Here is a 22,977-nt window from a genome sequence, read left to right on the forward strand (position 1 = left end):
CCAAGAGTCTTTGAAACAGTCCATCCTCTATCATTGTATTTGCCTTTTTATATTTGAACTTTGCCTAACATACACTTTCGGGGATCGTAGAATCTGGCCCTGTCCCCACAGCAGTTGCCAGCAGTAGTGTGACACGCCGTGGCTGCGTTTCCTGCCTCCGGCGCCCCCATAATCATCTGGTGCCGGAGCCCAGAGACAACACAGCTGTGACGGCCTGATTGCCAACATACTTCCGCAGTGGGAGTCTTTCCAGCTGCGCACCTTCATTGTTCCCGGAACCCGATAGCAACATTGGGTGTTGGTTCAGTAGAGGCCGCGCATGGCCCAACTAGAAAAGAGTTACCTATCTCAGGACCGCGTCGCAATCCAGCAGGGCGAGCCCTCCTGCGCACAGTCCTTTTCCTCATTCAAAGGAGAAACAACGTTCACTTAGAGCCGTAGGCACTGCAAGAAAGGAGATTTCTTTGTTTCTTCATTCACAGGAACCTTTAAAAAAAAAAAAAGGGCGTGGATAGGCAGCGCGCCATGCTGCAGCAGCTGCTGTAAGCTCCGTGCCAGGGCGTCTATTCCTACCCTTTATGGCACCTTAAAGGTTTGAAATTCGGCTGAAATGGTGGTCGAAGGATGCAACAACAACACAGCGCTGAACTAGTGGCGGACTTATCATGTTTTCGGGTTATGCTGGCAGGTTTCGGCGCTGATACTCAGAGCCACGGTGAACAAAATGGCGGCCGGCCCCGCTTATCGGTGTAATTAAAGAAGCGTGAGCGGAGCTGGATCTGTCCGGCGTGGGAGCGCCCCTGGATCGGGTGCTCCCAAGAACAAGGAAGAGGCAGAAGGCTCCCGGGGCTGTGAAAACCCTGAATGAGAAGCGTTGAGAGGCCAGAGTGGTGAGCGCAGCGACTCCTCTGGGAGCGGCGGTTTGTGGGGCCGCGACCCGCTGTCGGTAGCGGAGCGCGGCACACAGCGGGGCGACTCCAGAGGTTCGAGACTTTACATGGAAACGCAGCCAACCCCACACCTCACCTAGCACGACGAGTAGGCTCCTCGAAGGACAGGCTGGTGGAGGAGTACTCAACTTAGCGGGCGTATGTATTCAGCCCCTCGCCTGGCTATGAGAGTCAACACGTGGCTGAGGCGGGCCGGAGTGGAGGACCGTCGGAGATGAGGAGCGGGTGCAGCATGTCCTCTCCTCCCTCTCTAGAGGACTGACGACTGTGTAGTGGGTGCAGCCCAGTCCTACCCCCTATGCATATATCATTAAGTGCATCTGGAAGGAGGCGGGAGGAGACCCCTTTATAATGCTCCAGGAAGCAACGAGAGACAATAAGCATTAATGCTCTTTGGGGACAGCGATTGGTGAGGGCTGCCAGTAACTGCAGCCATTCCAGTACATTTGGTTGCCTCTGAGGCACCACCTCCATCACTTGTCTGGGAGTGCACCCGCTCTACTGAGGCATTACTTACAGCACTTGTTTGGGAACTCAGTGAAGATTGGCTTGATCGTCTGACACAGTGATGCCCAAATCCGCGCTAAAGAACAAGAAGGGTGGAATCACTGCATATTTGACATCTGGTGGCCCCGGGGAGCAGACAATGCAAACAACAAAGGCGGGTTATACACTCCCCACCCAGGATAGATTCCCCGATGGAGCCTGCACTTTCCAAGCAATATTTCGAGGAGGTCATGAGAACTCTAAAAATGAACATCACGCAGGAAATAAAGTCAGAAATCAAGTGTTCTAGAGATTCCTTGGCACAATCCATCGCAGTAATAGATTCTCATTTGAAAGGTCTAGAAGATAGAGTTAACGAATTGGAAAACATGACCTGCGAACAAGGACATTATTATGAGGAACTCTCCAGGAGAACACAAAACATGGAAGAATGCCTGGAGGAATTATGGACAAGACAAGTCGATCAGGAAAATTGATCCAGAAGGAACAATATCCGGCTGTGTGGAATTCCTAGGCAAATATCCGACCATGATCTCAAAGTACGTTGGGGCTCTTTTCAGATCCCTCCTGGTTTTGGAGGAAACAGATGAGCTAATTATGGATAGGACTCATCGAGTCTACTCTACTATTCAACAAAGGAAAGACCTTCTCCCAGACGTTCTCACAAGAGTTAATTGTTTTCATCAAAAGGAGAAAATCATGGCGGCGGCACAGAAATCCACACTGAGCCTCTTACAGGATCTCTCCCCTTCTACTCTGGCGGATCGCAGGCGACTTCAGAAGGTCACAAGGTCACAACATGGCTTCAAGAGAGGAAGATCAGCTACCGATGGGGTTTCCATGCAAGCTGCTGTTCGAATATCATAATCGCGCCCATGTAATTAGTTCTGAAGAAGAGGCCAAGGAACTAATGCGTGGAGGGGAGGAGGGAGACCCCGCCTCTGGGATGAAAAATTCTTCTCTGGATGATCGGTCAAGGAGTCCTACGCCAAAGGATGTAAGAAGGAAACCCAAAGGTTGGCAGACGGTGAAGGGGGCTGCGAGGGCTTTGAAAGGGGTAACAGACCCCATTGGATTTGCCCCTGGCTATCCCCGGTTCCACCTACAGTGAAAAATCCTAAGGGAGCTCACATAAAAGCTCAGAAACTGTCCACTTAATGTTAACAGACGGTTCGAGTTGAATGTTGCACACCACTATTTCAAGTTATACTTTGCAACTGAGACATAAGCATAAACAGAACCGGGTATGGACGGGTGCCCACCACGCGGATTGCGCCCACTATAACGTTCTGGTACAAGTTATTGATTACAACATTAGAAATCTTGTAATTACTGGTTAATAATTCTGGTATTTATGTTTTTTCTTTTTCCTGTTATTGATAAGTTTGTTTCTATATGGGTCTTTACTGCTAAGTCTGGTCGGAGGAATGGTCTACGGGATTGGAAATGCTTGCATCTCATTGCTGGCATCGCAGAAATGTCTCATTGGTCAACTTAGGTAATCCGGAATAGGTTACATACTGGGAGCTTTAGTAAACTCAGAGTTATGCTCCCCGTGCTGAAGGGAGGGAACAATGGTACTGCCTGGTTGGAGGTATGCATGAGGAACCCATTGGGTTTGAAAGGTAATCGTAGTAGGCCACCACTGGAATGGCTACTCCGAATGTAATATGCCTTACCCTGAATGTACAGGGTTTAAACTCTCCGCTAAAGCGGAAGGCCCTATTTCACTGCTTAGCCACACTCAACCCCACTATATCACTTCTACAAGAAACCCACTTATTACCCACTAATGAATTTCGACTTAATTACAGGCTATATACTGTCAAATTTTCTGCCTCCTCGGGGCTAAAGAAATGCGGCGTAGCCATTCTGGTGCGTAAGAGGGCATCATTAAAGGTTCATAAGACCTTGCAGGATAAAGAGGGGAGATACCTTTTAGTGGTAGCCACATTTCAGGGGAGAAGAGTGACACTGGTATTGTTATATGCACCGAATGCTCGTCAAGACTTGTTCTTTGCATCTGTGTCAAAGATGTTACATGAGCATTCAGAGGGAGACCTCATAATAGGGGGAGATTTTAACGCAGTGATAAATCCGTTGGAGGACAAATCCCTTCCCCCGACCCTGATCGACAAAAAATATTTTGCAGCACTTCCCACACTCCTTTGGGAGCATTCGTTAATAGAGGCTTGATGTTTCTTTCACCAAGGGGAACGGGACTACACTTTCTATTCGGCGGTACACAGAGGGTTCTCAAGGCTAGATATGTTCTTCCTCTCAGATAATCTTATCCCTCACACAATGGACATACAGATCTTCCCAAAGCCCCTGTCAGATCATGCCCCAGTACTGGTAACCATGGCTTTGGTTACTGATAAGGTATACCCCCCGTACACCTGGCGCTTGAATGAGCTAATTTTGGGAGACCATCAGTTCTGCTCCTGCATCTCAGACAATATAACCCAATACTTTACAGAAAATAACACTGAGGAGATGGATTATGCAGTAGTATGGGACGCGGCAAAGGCAGTGATTAGGGGACTAATCATAGCCCAGACAGTAGAAAAGGGGAAAGTCAAAAAGCAAGCCCAAACCCAGCTGGAACTAGAGCTCCAAAGGAGAGAGGAGATACATAAGAATAGGCCCTCGCGGTGGGTCCTCAGAGACATTTGTGTGGCTCATAAGGCACTTGAGGCTCATCACATGAGCTGGGCGGCATATGGGTTAATGCGCACTAAACAATACTACTATTCAAAAGGGAACAAGGCCAATCGGCTGCTTGCACGCAAAACTCATAAAACAAGCAAAGTATAATCGTATACACTCCTTGAGAGGGGCGGACGGGAGGCAGGTCTATGCGGAACCAGAGAAACTCCAGATAGTAGAACATTTCTTCAGGGTCCAATCAGCCCCCATGGAACAGACCTTCAGTTGGCCTGAGATTTCGTACAAAAGGCGCTCCTCCCACAGATCTCAACAGAAATTAGAAGCTCCAATCACAGCGGAGGAGACGGACATAGCGATCGGCTCCCTTCCGCTGGGTAAAGCCCCAGTGCCAAATTATTTTACAAATAGATTTTACAAGACCTTTAGAGCGGTCCTGACCCCTTACTTAATTAAGCTTTTTAATACCGTCTGGAAAGCTGGAGTAGTAACTGAATCAATGGCTGAGTCGACTACGACGCTGCTTTTGAAACCTGGAAAGGACCCCACAGATTGTGTCTCTTACAGGCCAATCGCACTATTAAACACAGACACAAGGCTGTTGGGGAAAATAATCGCGGGGCGACTGGGCGGGATTCTCCCTTCCCTGATAATGAATGACCAAACAGGGTTTATACGTAATCGATCAACATATGACAATGTCCATCGAGCTATTGACCTGATTGCTCTCGCACCGAAGATCCCAGGGCGGTTATCATTGTTATCCCTAGATGCTCACAGGGCATTTGATAGTATGTCCTGGGGGTACTTACAAGTGGTTTTAAAGGGGTTTTGGTTTGGCCCAATATTCTCTAAATTTGTACTTTCAAACTTTCAAATCCCTTCAACCAAAGTCAAAGTTAATAGAAATTGGACCCCGCAGATTGCGCTAGGCAAAGGTACCAGGCAGGGCTGCCCCCTGTTACCTTTAGTTTTCGCCCTGGCAATGGAACCCCTGGCCCAACATATTAGATTGTAACCAGATATCCTGGGCTTTGAGGTAGCGGGGCAATGCCATAAGGTAGCCTTATACGCGGACGATTTACTTTGTTTTCTGAATGATGCTCCTAATTCACTTCCGCCCCTCTTAGATCTTTTGACGCGGTTTGCCTTTATTTCTGTCTTCAAGGTCAATCCAAATAAATCCATATGGATGGCGATAACCGAAGACCCCAATAGGTTAAAAGACTAACAGGCAATATCCCACATCTCATGGTCCTCAACAGAAATTCCGTACTTGGGGATAAAATTCACCCCGACTTATGCTGGCCCATATGAAGCGAATATCCCACTTTGTTTAAAGAGGCAAAAGAATGGTTGCACCGGTGGGAGTCCCAAGAAATCTCATGGATAGGGCGCATCATTGCGGTTAAGATGGCACTTCTCCCGAGACTGCTTTATGCGTTCCACTCATTACCAATCTCCATTCCTGAATCCCAGCTCATAAACGTGCAGAAGGAGATAGGTCGGTTTATTTGGAAGGGGAAGAGACCAAGGGTTCTCTGCAGGCTCTTGAAGTGGGGGAGGGAGATGGGTGGCCTGGGCCTCCCTCGGAGTCCAGGTACTTCAGGGCGGCTCAGGTGGCGGGGATGCTTTCATGGAGTAATCTACAGGATCCCCCTAGATGCAGGAGATAGAGCAGGCGGTTACTCCACTTCCCTTGGCTTATTTTCCGTTTCCTCCTAGGGATGCGCGTAATTGCAGAGGTGAGATGCTTTCACCCCGGGATTGGATGCTAAGTCATACCAAAACTGGAGTCAACACAAACCCTTAAGGCTGAGGGACTTGTTCTCCAATCAAGGACCCATGACTTTCCAAGAATGTAAAGAGAAGTTTTGGATCTCAGAGACAGAATGCTTTAAATATATCCAACTCCAACATTGGTTGACCAATGGGGGCACTCGTCAAGCTGCCCCGGTTCGCATTGAACTTAAAATTCTCGAGGGGCAGCAATCGCACAGGATAGCCTCATGTTACCAATTATTAGAGAATGCATCAATAGAGGAGAAACTCCCTTACATGCTAGCTTGGGAGAGGGAATTGGGGCTGGAAATCTCAGAAGAGTGGATTTGGCATAGGGCCCAGAAAAGTTCACTTTGTGTGATAGTGTCATGATGCCTACCTCCAAGGAGCCAGGTCCGACCCAGCAACCCCCGAGGCAGGCATCATTCCCCCCAGGGAAGGGCCAGCGGGCCCAAGCTGGGGCCCTTTGGACACAGTCCTGGCGCCTTAGGCGCCAGGCTCATGTTGGACCCCTGTCCTGGCGCCTTAGGTGCCAGGCTCATAAAGCTAGACATGTGTTCAAGTGTTTTAATGTGCACTTACCTGATGCAGACCATGCTGCTACATCCAGGCCCTCTTGAGGCCTGAATGGAACTACTTTACCTGTGGGACTACTTTCCACCTGGGTGTGGTCGGGGAAGGATACATACCTGATCGGTGGAAGGATACATACCTGGAACTTCTTCCAAAGCTATTTAAACCACGCCCGATCAGCAACTCACGCTTCGCGTTGTTCTGCTCCTCGCAGCTGGACGCTCACTGTGTCAGCTCCTGCATCTGGACTTCAGCCACGCCTGTCAGCATCCTGGGTCACCTGCAAAGGGAGATAAGAGAGAATTGGAGAGAAAGAAGACCTTACCTGCTAAAGCTGCATCACGGAGACATCACACCGACGATCCTGAAAGGGAAGACATCATTTTTAAAAGCATTTCGCTTCGATCGCTGCAGCGCTGCATTTCACTCACCTTTCCTGGGCACCTCCATCTTCAGCAGCGATCATCCGGATCCGCAGCCACTTCCCAGAGCCTAGAGAGAAAAAGACAAGAACACAAGGTGAGAGAAGGAAGGGAATAGGAAAAGCTCAGTTTTCCTTCTAAGACTTACCTGTTGGGTCATTCCCATTTCATTTCGGGTCCTGCCGCTTCCTGGCATTCCGGACCCCGGCCCCTATGGGGAAAAAAGACAAAGACATTGAATGAGCGAATGCAAAGACATTACCCGAACGCTCATCCAGAACTTACCTGTCATTTACTGGAACTGCACGTTTCACTTCGGGTCAGCGCCATATCTCCGGCATTCCGAACCCCGGCCCCTAAGGGGAAAAAGACATAAGCGTTAGCGCTTGCTGCAATAAGACAATGAACATTATTATTAAGCTTGAACTTTTGAACTTGCAACAGAACTCTTACAGCGCCTCACCTGAATAGTCAAGCTTATTTTGAACTCCCATCAAACCTCAATCCAGTGAAGTAACTGGGTTTCAACGCGCCCCTGCATCAGAAGCAGGATGGAGAACTCATCCTTCCAGACCCTAAGGTGAGACTTCACGGGGAATCGTGGAAGGGTATCGTGGAGGGTTGGAAGGGAGTGGGAGGCTTGAGCATTATTCCGTCAGTAGGTAATACTCCCTTTTCACGCACAGGGGAATATTCCTGAGAGCCAGAAAAGCCAGAGAAGAGGGGCCCTTCCTGTCCATCTTCAGAGTCCTGCGCTTCACCATTGAAGAAGCATCAGCACTCGAAGCCAGACCTGTGCCTCCGTGGGAATCAGGTGTGCGTGACAGAACGCGAAGCCTACCCACAATTTCCCACCCGGGCGCTATGGAGACTTCCGAGACAGATCAGCTGGCCCAGCTTTTAGGGGAATTACGGGCAGAAGTGCACTCAGCCTGCCAGGAGACTAACGCTCTCAAAAGAGAACTGATCCTATCCAAGGAAAGAACAGATGACCTGGCCAAAAGGTTATTGCAGGCCCAGGCAGGGCACACTCCTTTACCTAATTCCGGAGGTACTTCCACATCAATGGGTTTGAATAACCCGGTACAAATCAATCTACGTGGACACATGCCTTTGGCCCCGCCTGAACGTTTTGCGGGGGATCCCAAGAAATATGCCGTCTTTATGAACCAATGTCGTTTACACTTTCTATGCAGACCCGGGGCCTTCCCTAACGACCAGACCAAGGTAGCCTTTATACTATCTTACCTCAGTGGCAGTGCTGCCGATTGGTCTATTCCATTGGTAAATCAGGATGATCCCATTCTCCAGGATTTTCAGGGCTTCCAGGCCAGCATGGAAAGATTGTTTGCTCGACACTCTCAAGGACAAGCCCTTGATAACGAACTGCTATCTTTACGACAAGGTAATCAGGATCTCCTGTCCTACGTTGCCACCTTTAATAGACTGGTTGTGGAAACTGGATGGCCAGAAAACAAAAGGATCACATTGTTTCATCGAGGCCTGCGCGGAGAGCATAAGGATGTTCTAGCTCAGATAGTAGATCCACCCCAGGTCTGCGCAGACTACATAGACTTGGTGGTTCAACTTAATTACAGACTTCAAAATAGAAAAGCAGATCAGTTCAAGTACGAAACCCGAGTACCGATCAAAACCCACGCTAACTCCAAGAGTACCGACGTATCCGAACCTATGCAAATCGGCGGTGTTAAAGGACCATTAACGCAGAAGGAACGAGAGAGAAGGCGGCAAATGCAACTTTGTCTGTATTGCGGGACTTCCGGTCACTTTCTTCGAAATTGTCCGGTTAAACCACCTAAGAAGGTGGTTGGAGCCACTGATAACGATTTATTGACACCTGATTCGGGAAACGACCTAGCCCGACAAGCGTAGGGGTCCGCTTGCCGAGCTTGAAAACAAACTCTTTCACCTCGCATTTTGTCATGCCAATGGTGCTCGTGGATCCAAAACAGCCTCAGCAGTTGCATGCTATAAAAGCGTACATCGACAGTGGAGCTATTGGAAATTACATAGACCGTGAATTGGCTTCCAGAATTAAGCTCCCTCTCCGCCCGAAAGTAACCCAAGATGTCATTACTACAGTAGATGGAACCGAAATAGCCTCAGGGCCTGTAACGCATTCCACTGTTGAAATGACACTGGTGGGTCAGGATGGACATCGGGAAGCAATCGTGTTTGATGTGATCAAGGCCCCACAATTTCAAGTAATTCTTGGAATTCCTTGGTTAGAAACACATAATCCCAGAATTGACTGGCGAGCAAAGAAGATACGTTTTCCTGATTGTGAACCAACTTGTTATCCAAGAAATCCAGTTATGGGTCTAGCCTCAGCAACTTCCACCCCTGTACAGATACCGTCAGAATACCAAGAATTCCAAGACGTTTTTCAGAAGGAACAGGCAAACACGTTACCTCCCCATCGGTCTTATGATTGCCAAATCGATCTGGTACCCAATGCTCAACTACCTTGTAGTAGGATTTATGCTCTTACGGAACCTGAGAACCTGCATTTGCGTCAGTATTTAGATCAGTACATAGCAAATGGTTTTATTCGCCCGTCCAAGTCTCCTGTCTCCTCAGCTCTGTTCTTCGTGCCGAAAAAAGAGGGCGACCTTAGAACATGTATAGACTATCGCGCCCTAAATCAAATAACGATTAAGAATCGTTATCCTCTGCCCCTGATCCCTGAGCTTATCGACCAGGTGAAAGACACTTGTGTGTACACCAAGTTAGATCTCCGAGGAGCTTATCACCTGGTGCGTATAAAAGAAGGCGACGAATGAAAGACTGCATTCTGCACAAAATTTGGGCTCTTCGAATATCAGGTGATGCCCTTCGGTTTGTGCAATGCACCTGCCGCCTTTCAGTACTTTATGAATGATGTTCTTCGGGAACATATCGATGTCTGTGTCATTGTTTACATTGACGACATCCTGGTGTACTCTTCTTCAGAATCCGATCACAGAAAACATGTTAGGGCAGTTCTTGAGAAATTGCGCCAGCACAGACTATTTGCAAAGCTCGAAAAATGCGTTTTTCATACCACAGAAGTTGAGTTTCTCGGATTCATCCTGACACCTCAAGGAGTCCAAATGGACTCGCGAAAGGTGGACGCCATCCTCAAATGGCCATCTCCTAGCTCGGTGAAGGGAGTTCAGAGCATGCTCGGCTTTGCCAATTTCTATCTAAGATTCATCCCGGAATTTTCCCGAACAGTCCAACCCATCACAGCTCTCCTAAAGAAAAACAAACGCTTTGAATGGACTCTTGAGGCCGAACAAGCCTTTCAGGACCTGAAAACCAAATTCACCTCTGCACCTGTATTGAAGCACCCGCACCCAGATCTCCCTTACATTGTGGAAACCGACGCATCCAGTTCAGCCATGGGAGCTGTCCTGTCGCAAAGAGACCCAGAAACTAACCAACTACACCCTTTGGCCTTTTGGTCCAGGAAATTTTCTCCTCCTGAAATCAACTACGCAATTACCGACAAAGAGTTACTGGCTATCAAATCTGCTTTCAAGGCTTGGCGTCACTACCTTCTCGGGGCAAGACACACCATAACCGTAATTACGGACCACAGAAATGTACAGTATTTAAAGACGGCCAAAGCTCAATCTTCACGACAACTCCGATGGGCTCTATTCTTTGCGGAATTTGATTTTGTAATTACCTATCGCCCTGGCTGCAAGAATGGTAAAGCGGACGCCTTATCCCGGATTCTCATGGAAGAACCCAATTCGAGTTTAGAACCTGTGCCAATCATATCTGAACAAAGAATCTTAGGCCTAACTTCATTGCAAACTATTGAGGACATCCAAACGCAAGTAAAACAACTTCTAGACTCTTCAGCCTTACTGGAATGGAGTCAAAAGGGTCCTCATTACACCGTTAAGGATGATTTACCCTACTTCCAGGAGCGGTTGTTTCTGCCAAGTAAAGAATTGCAAGAACTTGTTATTGCCCATCATCATAAATCATTAATGGAAGGACACCCTGGTATCGCTAAAACGGAGGAAAAAATCAAACGCCACTTCTGGTGGCCTTCTTGGAGAAAAGACATAAAGTCTTTTGTATTGTCTTGCGGAATTTGCGCCCAAAACAAGGGTCAAAAGAAAAGGCCAGCCGGCCTACTTCAACCCTTGGATATTCCACCGGCACCATGGCACACCTTGTCAATGGACTTTATAACTGACCTGCCTCCTTGTGCTGGTTACAACACTATCCTTGTAATTGTGGATCTATTCTCCAAAATGGCCCACTTTATCCCTTTAAAAGGTTTGCCTTCAGCTTCCACCTTGGCCAAGGAATTTCTGGAGAATATAGTTCGCATACATGGTTTCCCTTCCATATTAGTCTTGGATCGTGGAAGTCAATTTATCTCCCATTTTTGGAAGAAGTGTTGCCAACTGGCACAAATAGATGTGCGGTTATCCACCAGCCACCACCCTCAGACCGACGGACAAACCGAGAGAACCAATCAGACTCTCGAGCAATATCTTCGGTGCATATTACACCAATCCGAGTTAAATTGGAAAGACATCCTTTGGATCGCAGAATATGCATACAACAATTCAGTGCATTCTGGAACCGGACAAACTCCTTTTTATACTTTGTATGGTCACCATCCTCGGACCTCTGACCTAGATCCACCTCTGACCCTGGAAATGCCCGCAGTAAATGATCTGCATTCCACAATAACCCGAGCCTTCAAAGAAGCTGCAACTCATTTACAGCAAGCCAAGAAAAGGTATAAAGAAAACGCTGATTTGCACCGAAGAAAAACTCCTCCTTACCAAGTAGGAGACCAGGTATGGCTAGCAACGAAACATTTACCCCTCAAGGGCCCGCGAACCTTCAATCCCAGATTCATAGGACCTTATCCCATCAAGGCTATAATCAATCCCGTGGCCTTTAAACTGGATTTACCGTCTAACATGCGTATTCATCCAGTTTTTCATGCATCACTTTTGAAGCCAGTACAACCAGGGACCGGACTGTCCAAGCCTCCAGACCCAGTTCAAATTGAAGGGGAATTAGAATTTGAAGTTAAAGACATTTTAGACTCCAAGGTGTTAAAGTCAAAACTCTTCTATCTTGTTGACTGGAAGGGATATGGACCTCAGGAGAGATCGTGGGAGCCTAGTAACCATGTTCACGCACCTCGATTAATACAAAGGTTCCACCAGAGATTTCCGAACAAGCCAAAACCCTCGGAGGGAACAACCTTGGGAGGGGCCTTGAGGGGGGGTACTGTCATGAGGCCTACCTCCAAGGAGCCAGGTCCGACGCAGCAACCCCAGAGGCAGGCATCATTCCCCCCAGGGAAGTGCCAGCGGGCCCAAGCTGGGGCCCTTTGGACACAGTCCTGGCGCCATAGGCGCCAGGCTCATGTTGGACCCCTGTCCTGGCGCCTTAGGTGCCAGGCTCATAAAGCTAGACATGTGTTCAAGTGTTTTAATGTGCACTTACCTGATGCAGACCATGCTGCTACATCCAGGCCCTCTTGAGGCCTGAATGGAACTACTTTACCTGTGGGACTACTTTCCACCTGGGTGTGGTCGGGGAAGGATACATACCTGGTTGGTGGAAGGATACATACCTGGAACTTCTTCCAAAGCTATTTAAACCACACCCGATCAGCAACTCACGCTTCGCGTTGTTCTGCTCCTCGCAGCTGGACGCTCACCGTGTCAGCTCCTGCATCTGGACTTCAGCCACGCCGGTCAGCATCCTGGGTCACCTGCAAAGGGAGATAAGAGAGAATTGGAGAGAAAGAAGACCTTACCTGCTAAAGCTGCATCACGGAGACATCACACCGACGATCCTGAAAGGGAAGACATCATTTTTAAAAGCATTTCGCTTCGATCGCTGCAGCGCTGCATTTCACTCACCTTTCCTGGGCACCTCCATCTTCAGCAGCGATCATCCGGATCCGCAGCCACTTCCCAGAGCCTAGAGAGAAAAAGACAAGAACACAAGGTGAGAGAAGGAAGGGAATAGGAAAAGCTCAGTTTTCCTTCTAAGACTTACCTGTTTGGTCATTCCCATTTCAATTCGGGTCCTGCCGCTTCCTGGCATTCCGGACCCCGGCCCCTATGGGGAGAAAAGACATTGAATGAGCGAATGCAAAGACATTACTCGAACGCTCATCCAGAACTTACCTGTCATTTACTGGAACTGCACGTTTCACTTCGGGTCGGCGCCATATCTCCGGCATTCCGAACCCCGGCCCCTAAGGGGAAAAAGACATAAGCGTTAGCGCTTGCTGCAATAAGACAATGAACATTATTATTAAGCTTGAACTTTTGAACTTGCAACAGAACTTTTACAGCGCCTCTCCTGAATAGTCAAGCTTATTTTGAACTCCCATCAAACCTCAATCCAGTGAAGTAACTGGGTTTCAACGCCCCCTTGCATCAGAAGCAGGATGGAGAACTCATCCTTCCAGACCCTAAAGTGAGACTTCACGGGGAATCGTGGAAGGGTATCGTGGAGGGTTGGAAGGGAGTGGGAGGCTTGAGCATTATTCCGTCAGTAGGTAATACTCCCTTTTCACGCACAGGGGAATATTCCTGCGAGCCAGAAAAGCCAGAGTAGAGGGGCCCTTCCTGTCCATCTTCAGAGTCCTGCGCTTCACCATTGAAGAAGCATCAGCACTCGAAGCCAGACCTGCGCCTCCGTGGGAATCAGGTGAGCGTGACAGATAGTGAAAGAAAATGCTGTCAACATTTGTTTTAGGTGGTATTTCCCTCCAACTAGACTCCACTCAATGAATGCGGCACATCCAGATACATGCTGGCACGGATGCTAAGATCGAGGGGACATGGCCCACATGTGGTGGCACTGCCCGCTTATCAAACGTTCTGGCTGGAGGTGAGGTCAAAAATTAAAGAAACTACGGGCTCTCTGCTCCCCCTGGACCCCAGAGTGCTACTACTGGGAGATGCCCCAGAAAACAGGGTCTTCCCAATGACTGGACACAAGGTGGGTTTGATCTCACAGCTACTTAGTGCCGCTCGCATTATAAGAGCCCGATTTTAGAAAACGATAGATGGCCCGCAAATAGCCTACTGGTGGATAAAAGTATGGGAGCTGCTGGTCTTGAGAAGCTCACAGCCATGTTGGAAGGGAAACTCCCAAAATGTGAGAAAATTTGGAGGCCGTTTTTGGACTATGTCTCAGACAAGGAACATATGTTTTTTCAACCGCAACTTATGAAGCACTTTATGATGCCCCGACACCCGATGCAGACCTAGCACATTCATGAATTGATACTCTTGACAATCTGTTGACCAGACCCCAGACCCAATTTGTGCTTTCCTTTTTTTTTTCTCTCCTCTTTTCCTCCATCCTCTTTGCGTTTGATCCTTAAATTAACCTCCCTTAATGGGCTGACGATGGAAAAAGAATTGAGGAAGGGAAGTTGATTGTTATGTTTACTATATGACATTTAAAGTTAGCTGGTTTTGAAGGGGGAATGAACTGGACAATGAGAAAAGTGGCGGAGGGGGGGCTGCAGAGGGGTGGCTAGGGAGGGGGGGAGGGAAATTAAATTGTATTGTTATGAATTGCCGTTCTTTATGCATTTACATGTTGAAAAACCAATACAAATAATTGAGAAGGCTTTTGCATGTACACTGCCCCAACTGGTAGGCAGGGAGACTGCTCATACCATAAAAAAAAAGAAAGGAGTAATAATGAGTATAAGACTATCAGCTTATCATGGCGGAGGAATACACCCCTCAAACTGATCAGAAGTGGTCGGAGGACGAGGAGGAATATCAAGAACAAGACGTGGCATTAGCAGATAGCTTTAAGAGAGTGCTTGGCTCCTCTGTGGAAACCACCATAAAGAAAGTGGTGGCAGACATGCTTGTACCAATTCAGCTGCGTCTTCATGACATGGACGTGCACCTTAGGGGAGTCCCCGCGCAGGTAAATGAGAAAGCTAACAAAAGGAAGAGCTCTCCTGAAGGGGGAAGTATACTGGCTCTAAAGAGAAAACAGGACGCTGACCCCCCCTTCCAAGCCAGACAGAGCCAGCCTCGACCCCAGCCACGTCCGCCATTACAGATGCCTTCTCAAGGCTCAAGAAAGCCTTTTAGCTAGGAAGGAGACCCCTTCTGTACCAAGACCCTCTGACCCGGAGGAGGATAAAACAGGTTGCAGACCATCGAGCCCGGAGGAATGTCAGCAGGGCACAGACGATGACGATCAAGATGATGATCGATCCCCTCATTCAACTGAGGACGAGGATGACCATAATGGAGGGTCAAAGGCCAGCAAATCTGGGATTGTGGCAGACCCCATTCCCAAATGACGATCTAGCGAGCAACCCGCTATCGAAGGAATGTTTGTCCCTGAGGACCTAATTCACCCCAGATCGTCAGACTGGGACCCGTCTTCCAGACCCATGGATTACATCAGAAAAAGAGGTTTGGGCTAAGTTAAGGGCGGAATGTCCATTGCCGGGAAGGTAGCCCTCACCCCAGACCTTGACGTTAAAATGATCAACTTCCTGGGCAAAAACAGCAATGGTCCTAAGAGAGGGATCGACAGGGCCTGGAGGTTATAACAAGTTATTAATATTACCACATTTCAGTGCTAAAATCTTGCTGCTGAGCTTCTATAGTTATTTTAAATCAAAGAAAGAGAAGCATAATGCTAGCCTCTGTGTCTTTAATAGAATCAAGACTTTTCTTAGTTATTCCGGAAAATCTTTATTGTAAAAATCTCACAGATCGGAAAATACACGTATGATGAGGACATATTAAGAGGTGCCCTATTTCCTTCATATCTTCTCTACTCATTTACTGTTATGAGTAGAGAAAGGAAGAGCCATAATTTGTAACACAACTTGAGATTACAAACAAACGAGGGACCAGATTCTCCAATTTACCTCAAGTTATGGATGTGTAGTGTTTCCTCTTCGCATGTGGTAAAGCAAGTTACAGAGAATTGACGAAGGAACTCTGAATATGCCCACATGGCACTGTGGTCATTATTATTATGTACTCACCCGAAAACAAAGTCTTCACATATAGACACCTCCACACAATCTATAGGATCTAAGTAAGAGACGAGAAACTGGGATCATACAACTTACAAAAATGTGAAGCAAGGGGACATGCAGATGTGCAGACATCTGCATGTCCCTCTTCCTTCTTCTTTGTGTTCCCCTGAACGATTTTTTCACGGTTTCCCAATCTGGTATGAAAAGGACCCGGCATTTTGTAAGTGGGCTTCGTTGGAGAAAGGCATGACTGAACATCACAGTAATAATAATTTGTTATATAAAGAGCGCTTTCACCAAAGCACCACACATAGGACAGTATAATACACAATGATTATTACACCCAACTGAATTGGTACTTCTTTTACGACCTCAGAAAGATGCAAGGAGGATTTAGGCTTGCCAGGTTTCGAACCTGCAGATCACACAGACATTATCAGCAAGTGCTTAACCCGCTGAACTATCCCAGTGGCTTATCATTCTCTATTAAATGTGTTGGTTGAAATCCTATGCCAGGATTATTTATTTATGTAAAACATTCACAACTCTCAGATTCCTGTTCTTTGATCCACACATCCCAGAAATATTCCAACAACACTGAAGCCAATTTCTCTTCTCGGATGGACTCCCCCATCACTGCTCATTCTATCTATCCCAGCCCGACACCACTGTCAACCTGAAGGGAAGCGTAACGCTCGACGGCATCTTCCAGCTGATCCCAACAGAATAAGCAGGTACCCTGTGCTGGCACCCCGCTCTGACCCTGGAAAGGGCTGTGGCTTGCTGATTTGTTTGTTTTGTTTGTTTGTTTATTTATTTGTATGGCGCACCTTACCCAGGGGCAACAGGGCGCAGGCAAAAGATAATTCGAAGCTTACAGTGTTGCAGAAATATACACTTTGAAGTAGTAATAAAAATAATCAGAATTACAGGAATAAAAAATATACAAATCTTCATACATACAAAGTCAATATCTATGCAGGGGTAAATATACAGATATGTACAGGGCTGTTAGAGGCGGGTAATCCTGAAAAAATATTCAGGATTACAGGGATAGGAGGTATACAAGTCTTGAAACATAAAAAGTCAATATCTATACAGGAGGTAAGTTTACAGAAGTATGCAGGGCTGTTAGAGGCGAGGGCAGAATCACGAACAAAAGTATCACTATCTATGCATAAGTGTAGAAAGTGCAGCTAAATGCAAGGGTTATTGGAGTTAAGGTGACTGATGAGGTGTCTTCTAAAGTGCAAGTATGGTTGGTCAGCTCTTAGGTTGTGTGGCAAAGAGTTCCAGAGCGTGGCAGCTTTCACCGGGAAACTGTTCCCACCAATGGTGGAGAGTTTGAATCTGGGAATTATCAGACGGTTGGAATTGATAGTTCTTGTTTGTCGGATGGAGGACTTTCTCTTTACCTTGTCCATCAGATAACTGGGGGCGGCATTGTTGAGGGCTTTATGGGTTAGGGAGGCCAACTTTAGTTTGATTTTGTTGTCTGTAGAGAGCCATTTCTGTTGGCGTCTAGTGGTAGAGATATGATCTCTCTTATTAATGCCGAGAGCAGCTCTCAAGGCATTGTTTTGTAAGATTTGGAGCCTGTGGATAATGGCTTTGTTGGCACCGCTATAGAGGGCATTACAATAATCAAGCCTAGATAGTATGAGTGCTCTTGCCAGGATCAGGCAGCTGTCATTGGATAGGAATGGATAGGATTTATGCCAGATTCGTCTAATTTCACTGACCAATCCTCGAGCCATTCACGAAGAGCCATCCGAAATGGCCGCTGTGAGTTTTGTTTACAGGTTGCCTAGTAACCTTATCTGAAAGAGGCCGCCGCTCATAGGCCCAGCCGCCGTATTTCCTGCAGCCTACCCCGCCGGAAGGCACGAGCTGGCACCCCCACCGAAGGCACCACACATAAGGCACGGACCCTGCCTAATTTGATTTCCTTTGCCCTGTAGCACCTTCTCTTCCCCTTCCGTCGTCAGCCCGCTGCAGCTCCAGTACACCGCCAAAACACATTTGGCCGGACTACAGAACCAGGTAAGACCCATCCAGGCAAAAAAACTTTATAACTGTACTTGCCAACCTACGAACGACTTCCACTATGCACTATGTATAATGTCAAGCCTTATTACGCATTGTGCACCCAAGACCTGAAATCGACCCTGAATCGATCATCTGCTCCTATCATGGGTCCACATGCAACATTGCTCTTACGTCTGCTTGATTAACCAGCTCAGCCCAGTACTAGCCACCCACGAACAATCGCTCAAGGAGCTTCCACAACAGTCCTGTGTTACAACATCTTTACTGTTATGAACAACTGATTCACTCCCCAACTGCTAGCGTTAGCCGCGCTATTACGTGCGCATTCAATCTGCTCTTCGGGCCCCCAACAAGCTATCGATCCCAATCTGCGTTATGGTATTTGCATAATGCACAGTAAGCAGCATATGATCCATCACGTTCCATCGTATTCATACTTTGCCTGTTGTCTGCATTATACTGTTTCACCACTGTTCTGCTTTGTGCCCACACTCCCCATATTAATGCTTTGCTATTGGCAGTATCTGTTCACTAGTTACTCCGTGCTACTGGTGAATTTGCAGTGCCTGTTGACCTAGTGATTTGATGTGCCTTTGCTTATTTCATACTATGCATCACCTATGTGTTTGTTAGCATGCTTAGTTCTCAGTACTATATAGGATTTTGTCTTGCCCCTCCTTCACCGAAGAGATTGATATCTATGATATTCATACTACATCCAGCATGTTGTACTCCTCGATTATCATGTGTGCCTTGTTTCTCCACCAAAATGTGCAACTTGCATAGTGTTCCTTTTAACTTCCCACAGCTTTGGGCATACCTGTGGCCTTCGGCACTATGCATAGTCTACACAAACTTGTTGTTGCTAAACACCCTGCTGCTCTGTGCTTCCTCCTTGAATTAACTGCTCTGACTGTGGCACTCCCCATTATAGGAGAACCATCTCCGGTTCAGGAAGCACCTCAAAACCTTCCTCTTTGCCTCCGCTTTCTCTCCCTCTCTCCCCTGCTAAAAACACTGAACCTGGACTGAATCTGCTACCGGGCCACTCTCCGATCTCTGTCCTTGGCCCAGCCACTCTTCCCTCAATTGCCTACCTGCACTACGGGACTGTCTCTGTATCCTACAGCCCCTTCTCCCGGCACTTACCTTGCACCTGCCACCAGCTGGCCCAATTATTTATCTTGTATTCTACTAACCATGTCCTGCACTTTTCCTTGCACTTGCCACCAGCTGGCCCTATTATTTATCTTGTATTCTACTAACCATGTACAGCACTTTCCCCCTCTCCCTTCCCCTTGCACTTTTTCCCAGTCCCCTCTACCCTTGCGCGATCTGAATGACACCTGGCCTAGTAGGATCGTCGTCTGTCTCCCCTTGTCGCGCCTTGAAACACTTGTGTATAGGCGTGTTACAAATGCCATATCATATCATATTATAGCAACACCACTCTAGCAGTTTCCCCACATAATAGACCTTGATCACATTCCTTGTTACTCAGCACGCAACCCAGTAGCATTATGCCCCCTATCCCATCTGGTCAAAGCACCAGGACGCTCTGCACAACACCACACATCAACACCTCTTCTCAGCTTTGGGTCCCCCTACACATGTCTTTAACCCTTACCTCAATTCGCCTGCCCTCTGGATTGATCATTTTGCCACTAATCCTACACCTAACCAACCTTGCGCTACACCTCTGAGGAACTATAGACTGGGCTCGAGACTCCCGCATACTTCCTACCACCACGCCAACACTATTAGGCACACCAACATGTCTCCACCCACTGCAACAGCCCCCGCCACTTCATCACACTCACCCACTACGAACACCAACCCTTCCACTAACACGGCACTTGCCCCTATGACCCTGATCAAGGGGGCCCTGATTAAGGCCAGGTCACTTACTGTACATGCACTCGACATGGCTGACCTTATTCTTACACACAATCTCGACTTTATTGCCATTACAGAAACTTGGATCCACCCTACCTCCGGACCACTCCTATCTCTAGCTATCCCTACAGGCTATACCATCATTAGAAACAATCGCAATACCAATCAAACTACAGGAGGTAATACTGCATTCATTCATAAAAACTCTATCAATCTCTGCATCGCCAACGTAATGCAAATCACGCCAGCTGAAATACTCATAGTCAAATTAACTCTAACCCCTAGTCAGACTATCACACTCCATTTAATCTACAGGTCTCCTGGCTCCATCTCCACATTTGCTGAAGACCTCACATTCTCGCCACCAGCACTAAAACCAAATCTCAAATCATAGTACTAGGTGATCTCAATCTGGGTCTATATGACCCCAATGATTCACCAGCACGCGACATTAATAACTTGCTTACCAACATAGGCTTTACACAACATATTAATGAGCCAACACATTCTAAGGGCAGAATCCACGACTGGGTATCTGGCCTTAACTGCAAAATAAATGTTGATTCCAATCAACCGTGCGTCTGGACAGACCACCATCTAATTACCTTTAGCATCTCTGCCCAAATTACCCGTACCAAACCTGACATTGCACCTGCTATCTCCACTAGAAATAAGAGAGACATAACATGTGCTAAACTGCTCCCACTTATCCTCCCCATTCTCAATGATCATGTCTCTAGTTATAGTGACCCCACTGTCATGGTAGATCTGTTTAACCAGACTATACTAAAAGCGCTAGACCAAATTGCACCCATCAAACTTAGAAAACTGAAACCACGGGCCGACCTCAACTTTTGGTTCACACCTCAGTTGAGAGTCCTACGCAAAGACAAACGTAAAATAAAAGCACGCTGGAAAAGCAACCTCACCGAAATGAACAAAGCAAGTTTAGCTTTAGCAACCTTGAATTACAAAGAGTCTATACTTCAGGCGAAAAAAGATACTTATAACAAGCGTATTGAACAAGCTAAATCTAACACCAAAGAGCTTTTCACAATACTGTTACGCTCACCTGGTCTCTGCGGAGGCATTGGGGCACGGTTGCAGCCCTCCTGAACTTGAATCACCCCCTTCAGGCCTCTCCCTCAGTAGAAAAGCTGTGAGCGGTAGTACGTGGTGATACTGCTCCTGCGTGGAGATAAGTGTGTGGGTGCACCAAACTGTGATTGTTGTACCTCCCGAACCCTTCACCCCAAAGTACGCTTTCTGTGAGCATACGCCGGCCCATAAAGCTCACGTGTGAATTATGGAAGATAAGCTCTCTGTTCTGTTACTTCTGGCAGGGGCGCGTCGAATGGGATCTAGTTCCTTCACTGATCCCTGATAAGGATTAGTCCAGTCCAGCTGCGACTATGCTTCTCCTTATGATTGTAAGTCTTTCTTGAGCTCTTGTGATGCTGTTTGTTCTGTTTAATGTCTTTATATGTTGGTCCTGCTTATGCCCGCAATAATGTCTCTCTTCTGTTTTCTTCCCTTAGATGGAAATGCAGCCTCAATGCAGCTGTGAGACGCGAGACGCGGCCGGATGGAAGACGGATGCTACCGCAATGTTCGACAGCAGGTAAGGGATGGTTTAAGGAAAAGCGCCAAGAATGGCGAAGCGCAACCTTAAACTGACTGTTTTTTCAATTTCTAACCTTGTCTTCTGTTTTTCCTTGCAGGCGCTGCTGTCGACGATGGAGCGTGTCGTGCTGCGGTGCCAAGATGAAGATTTCGGAATTCTGGAAAGTGTAAAGATGAATACTTGGTTCGCCGAAGAGATGTACAGGTAAGAACAGCTTCCCCCAGTTGGTAAGTTGTGCTGGCAGGAAGCCGGATGCCCAGGAAGTAGGATCTTCAAAGGTAAGTCTGACCTCAGGCGACGGTGAGCGTTATGCTGCTTGCAAGTGCAGAATAACGCGAAGCGTCTGTAATGAGGATCGGGCAGCTTATATAGCTGAGATCGTGGGCATGCCCATTAAGGCCGGCTTACCAGCCACACCCTGCCACTACTAGAAAGTGAGCACATGCAAAGGCAATCCATTAGCAGCCACACCCAAGAATATACTTGGGGCTGCTTAATGGATGGAATGTTCAAGGTTCATGCATCTGAAGTTCATACTACAAGCCTTTTGGTGTTAAATGGATGTTCTTGCTTACTTTTGTTCATGAGCCTGGCGCCAAAGGCGCCAGGACAGTGTCCACCCAGGCCTCCTGTGCATGCGACCCCTGCATACCTGTGCCCCTGACTTCATGACCATGACAAATACTAAAAGAATTGGAATCGCCGGTCCCTCCTCCTGACACCTGTATCAAAGACAGCTCCTGGGGTGCCAATATACAAAAGGTACTCCTTGGTAAAATCAACAACAAAACAATTAGCCTGCAGTTCGACCCACTAGACAAATCTCACCAGATTAGCACAAACATCCACCTCCACTCCTAGAAACCATTTAACTTCTCGCCCCTCACTATCTCTGAAGTCGAAAACATTATCAACAATCTTAAACCCTCTAATTGTCAAGGAGATGCTTGTCCGGCCACTATTATCAAGGAGGCTTCTCATAATCTAGCACCTTTCATCACTGCATTTATAAACTCCTTCTTCAGCTCTGGGACTGTCCCTGACAACCTTAAGGACGCCTGGGTCATCCCGCTCCTTAAAAAACCATAATTGAATGCCAACATACCCACCAATTACAGGCCTATCATTACTGTGCCTTAACCTGCTAAAAATCCTGGATCGAGCTGCCTATCTGCAGATCCAAGACTACTTGGAAACTAACAAACTCTTGGGACTCAGACAATCGGGGTTCCGGCCACGTCATGGTACCGAAACCTCCCTGATTGATCTTAAAACACAGATCGAGGATCTAAAAGATAAGGGTAAACTCGCCCTCTTACTCCTACTCGATTTATCCACGGCGTTTGACCTAGTAAATCACCAAATCCTTTGTCGACACCTTAAACTAACAGTCCATTTCTCTAACAAAGCTACGGCCTGGATTAGCTCCTTTCTGGACAACAGGCCTATGAGGGACTTTTCCCCGTCCGC

The 22,977-nt window shown here is 47.3% G+C and overlaps 1 protein-coding gene across 1 annotated transcript in view; it reads right to left on the reverse strand.

Annotated features, from left to right (window-relative positions):
* Positions 1-22,977, reverse strand: part of BSN (bassoon presynaptic cytomatrix protein) — a 1,737,600-nt gene that overhangs the window by 295,611 nt on the left and 1,419,012 nt on the right. The gene's annotated exons all lie outside the window — the stretch shown is intronic.

This window comes from Ambystoma mexicanum, chromosome 2p (assembly GCF_040938575.1).
Source record: "Ambystoma mexicanum isolate Mex_15411 chromosome 2p, UKY_AmexF1_1, whole genome shotgun sequence".
NCBI lineage: Eukaryota > Metazoa > Chordata > Amphibia > Caudata > Ambystomatidae > Ambystoma > Ambystoma mexicanum.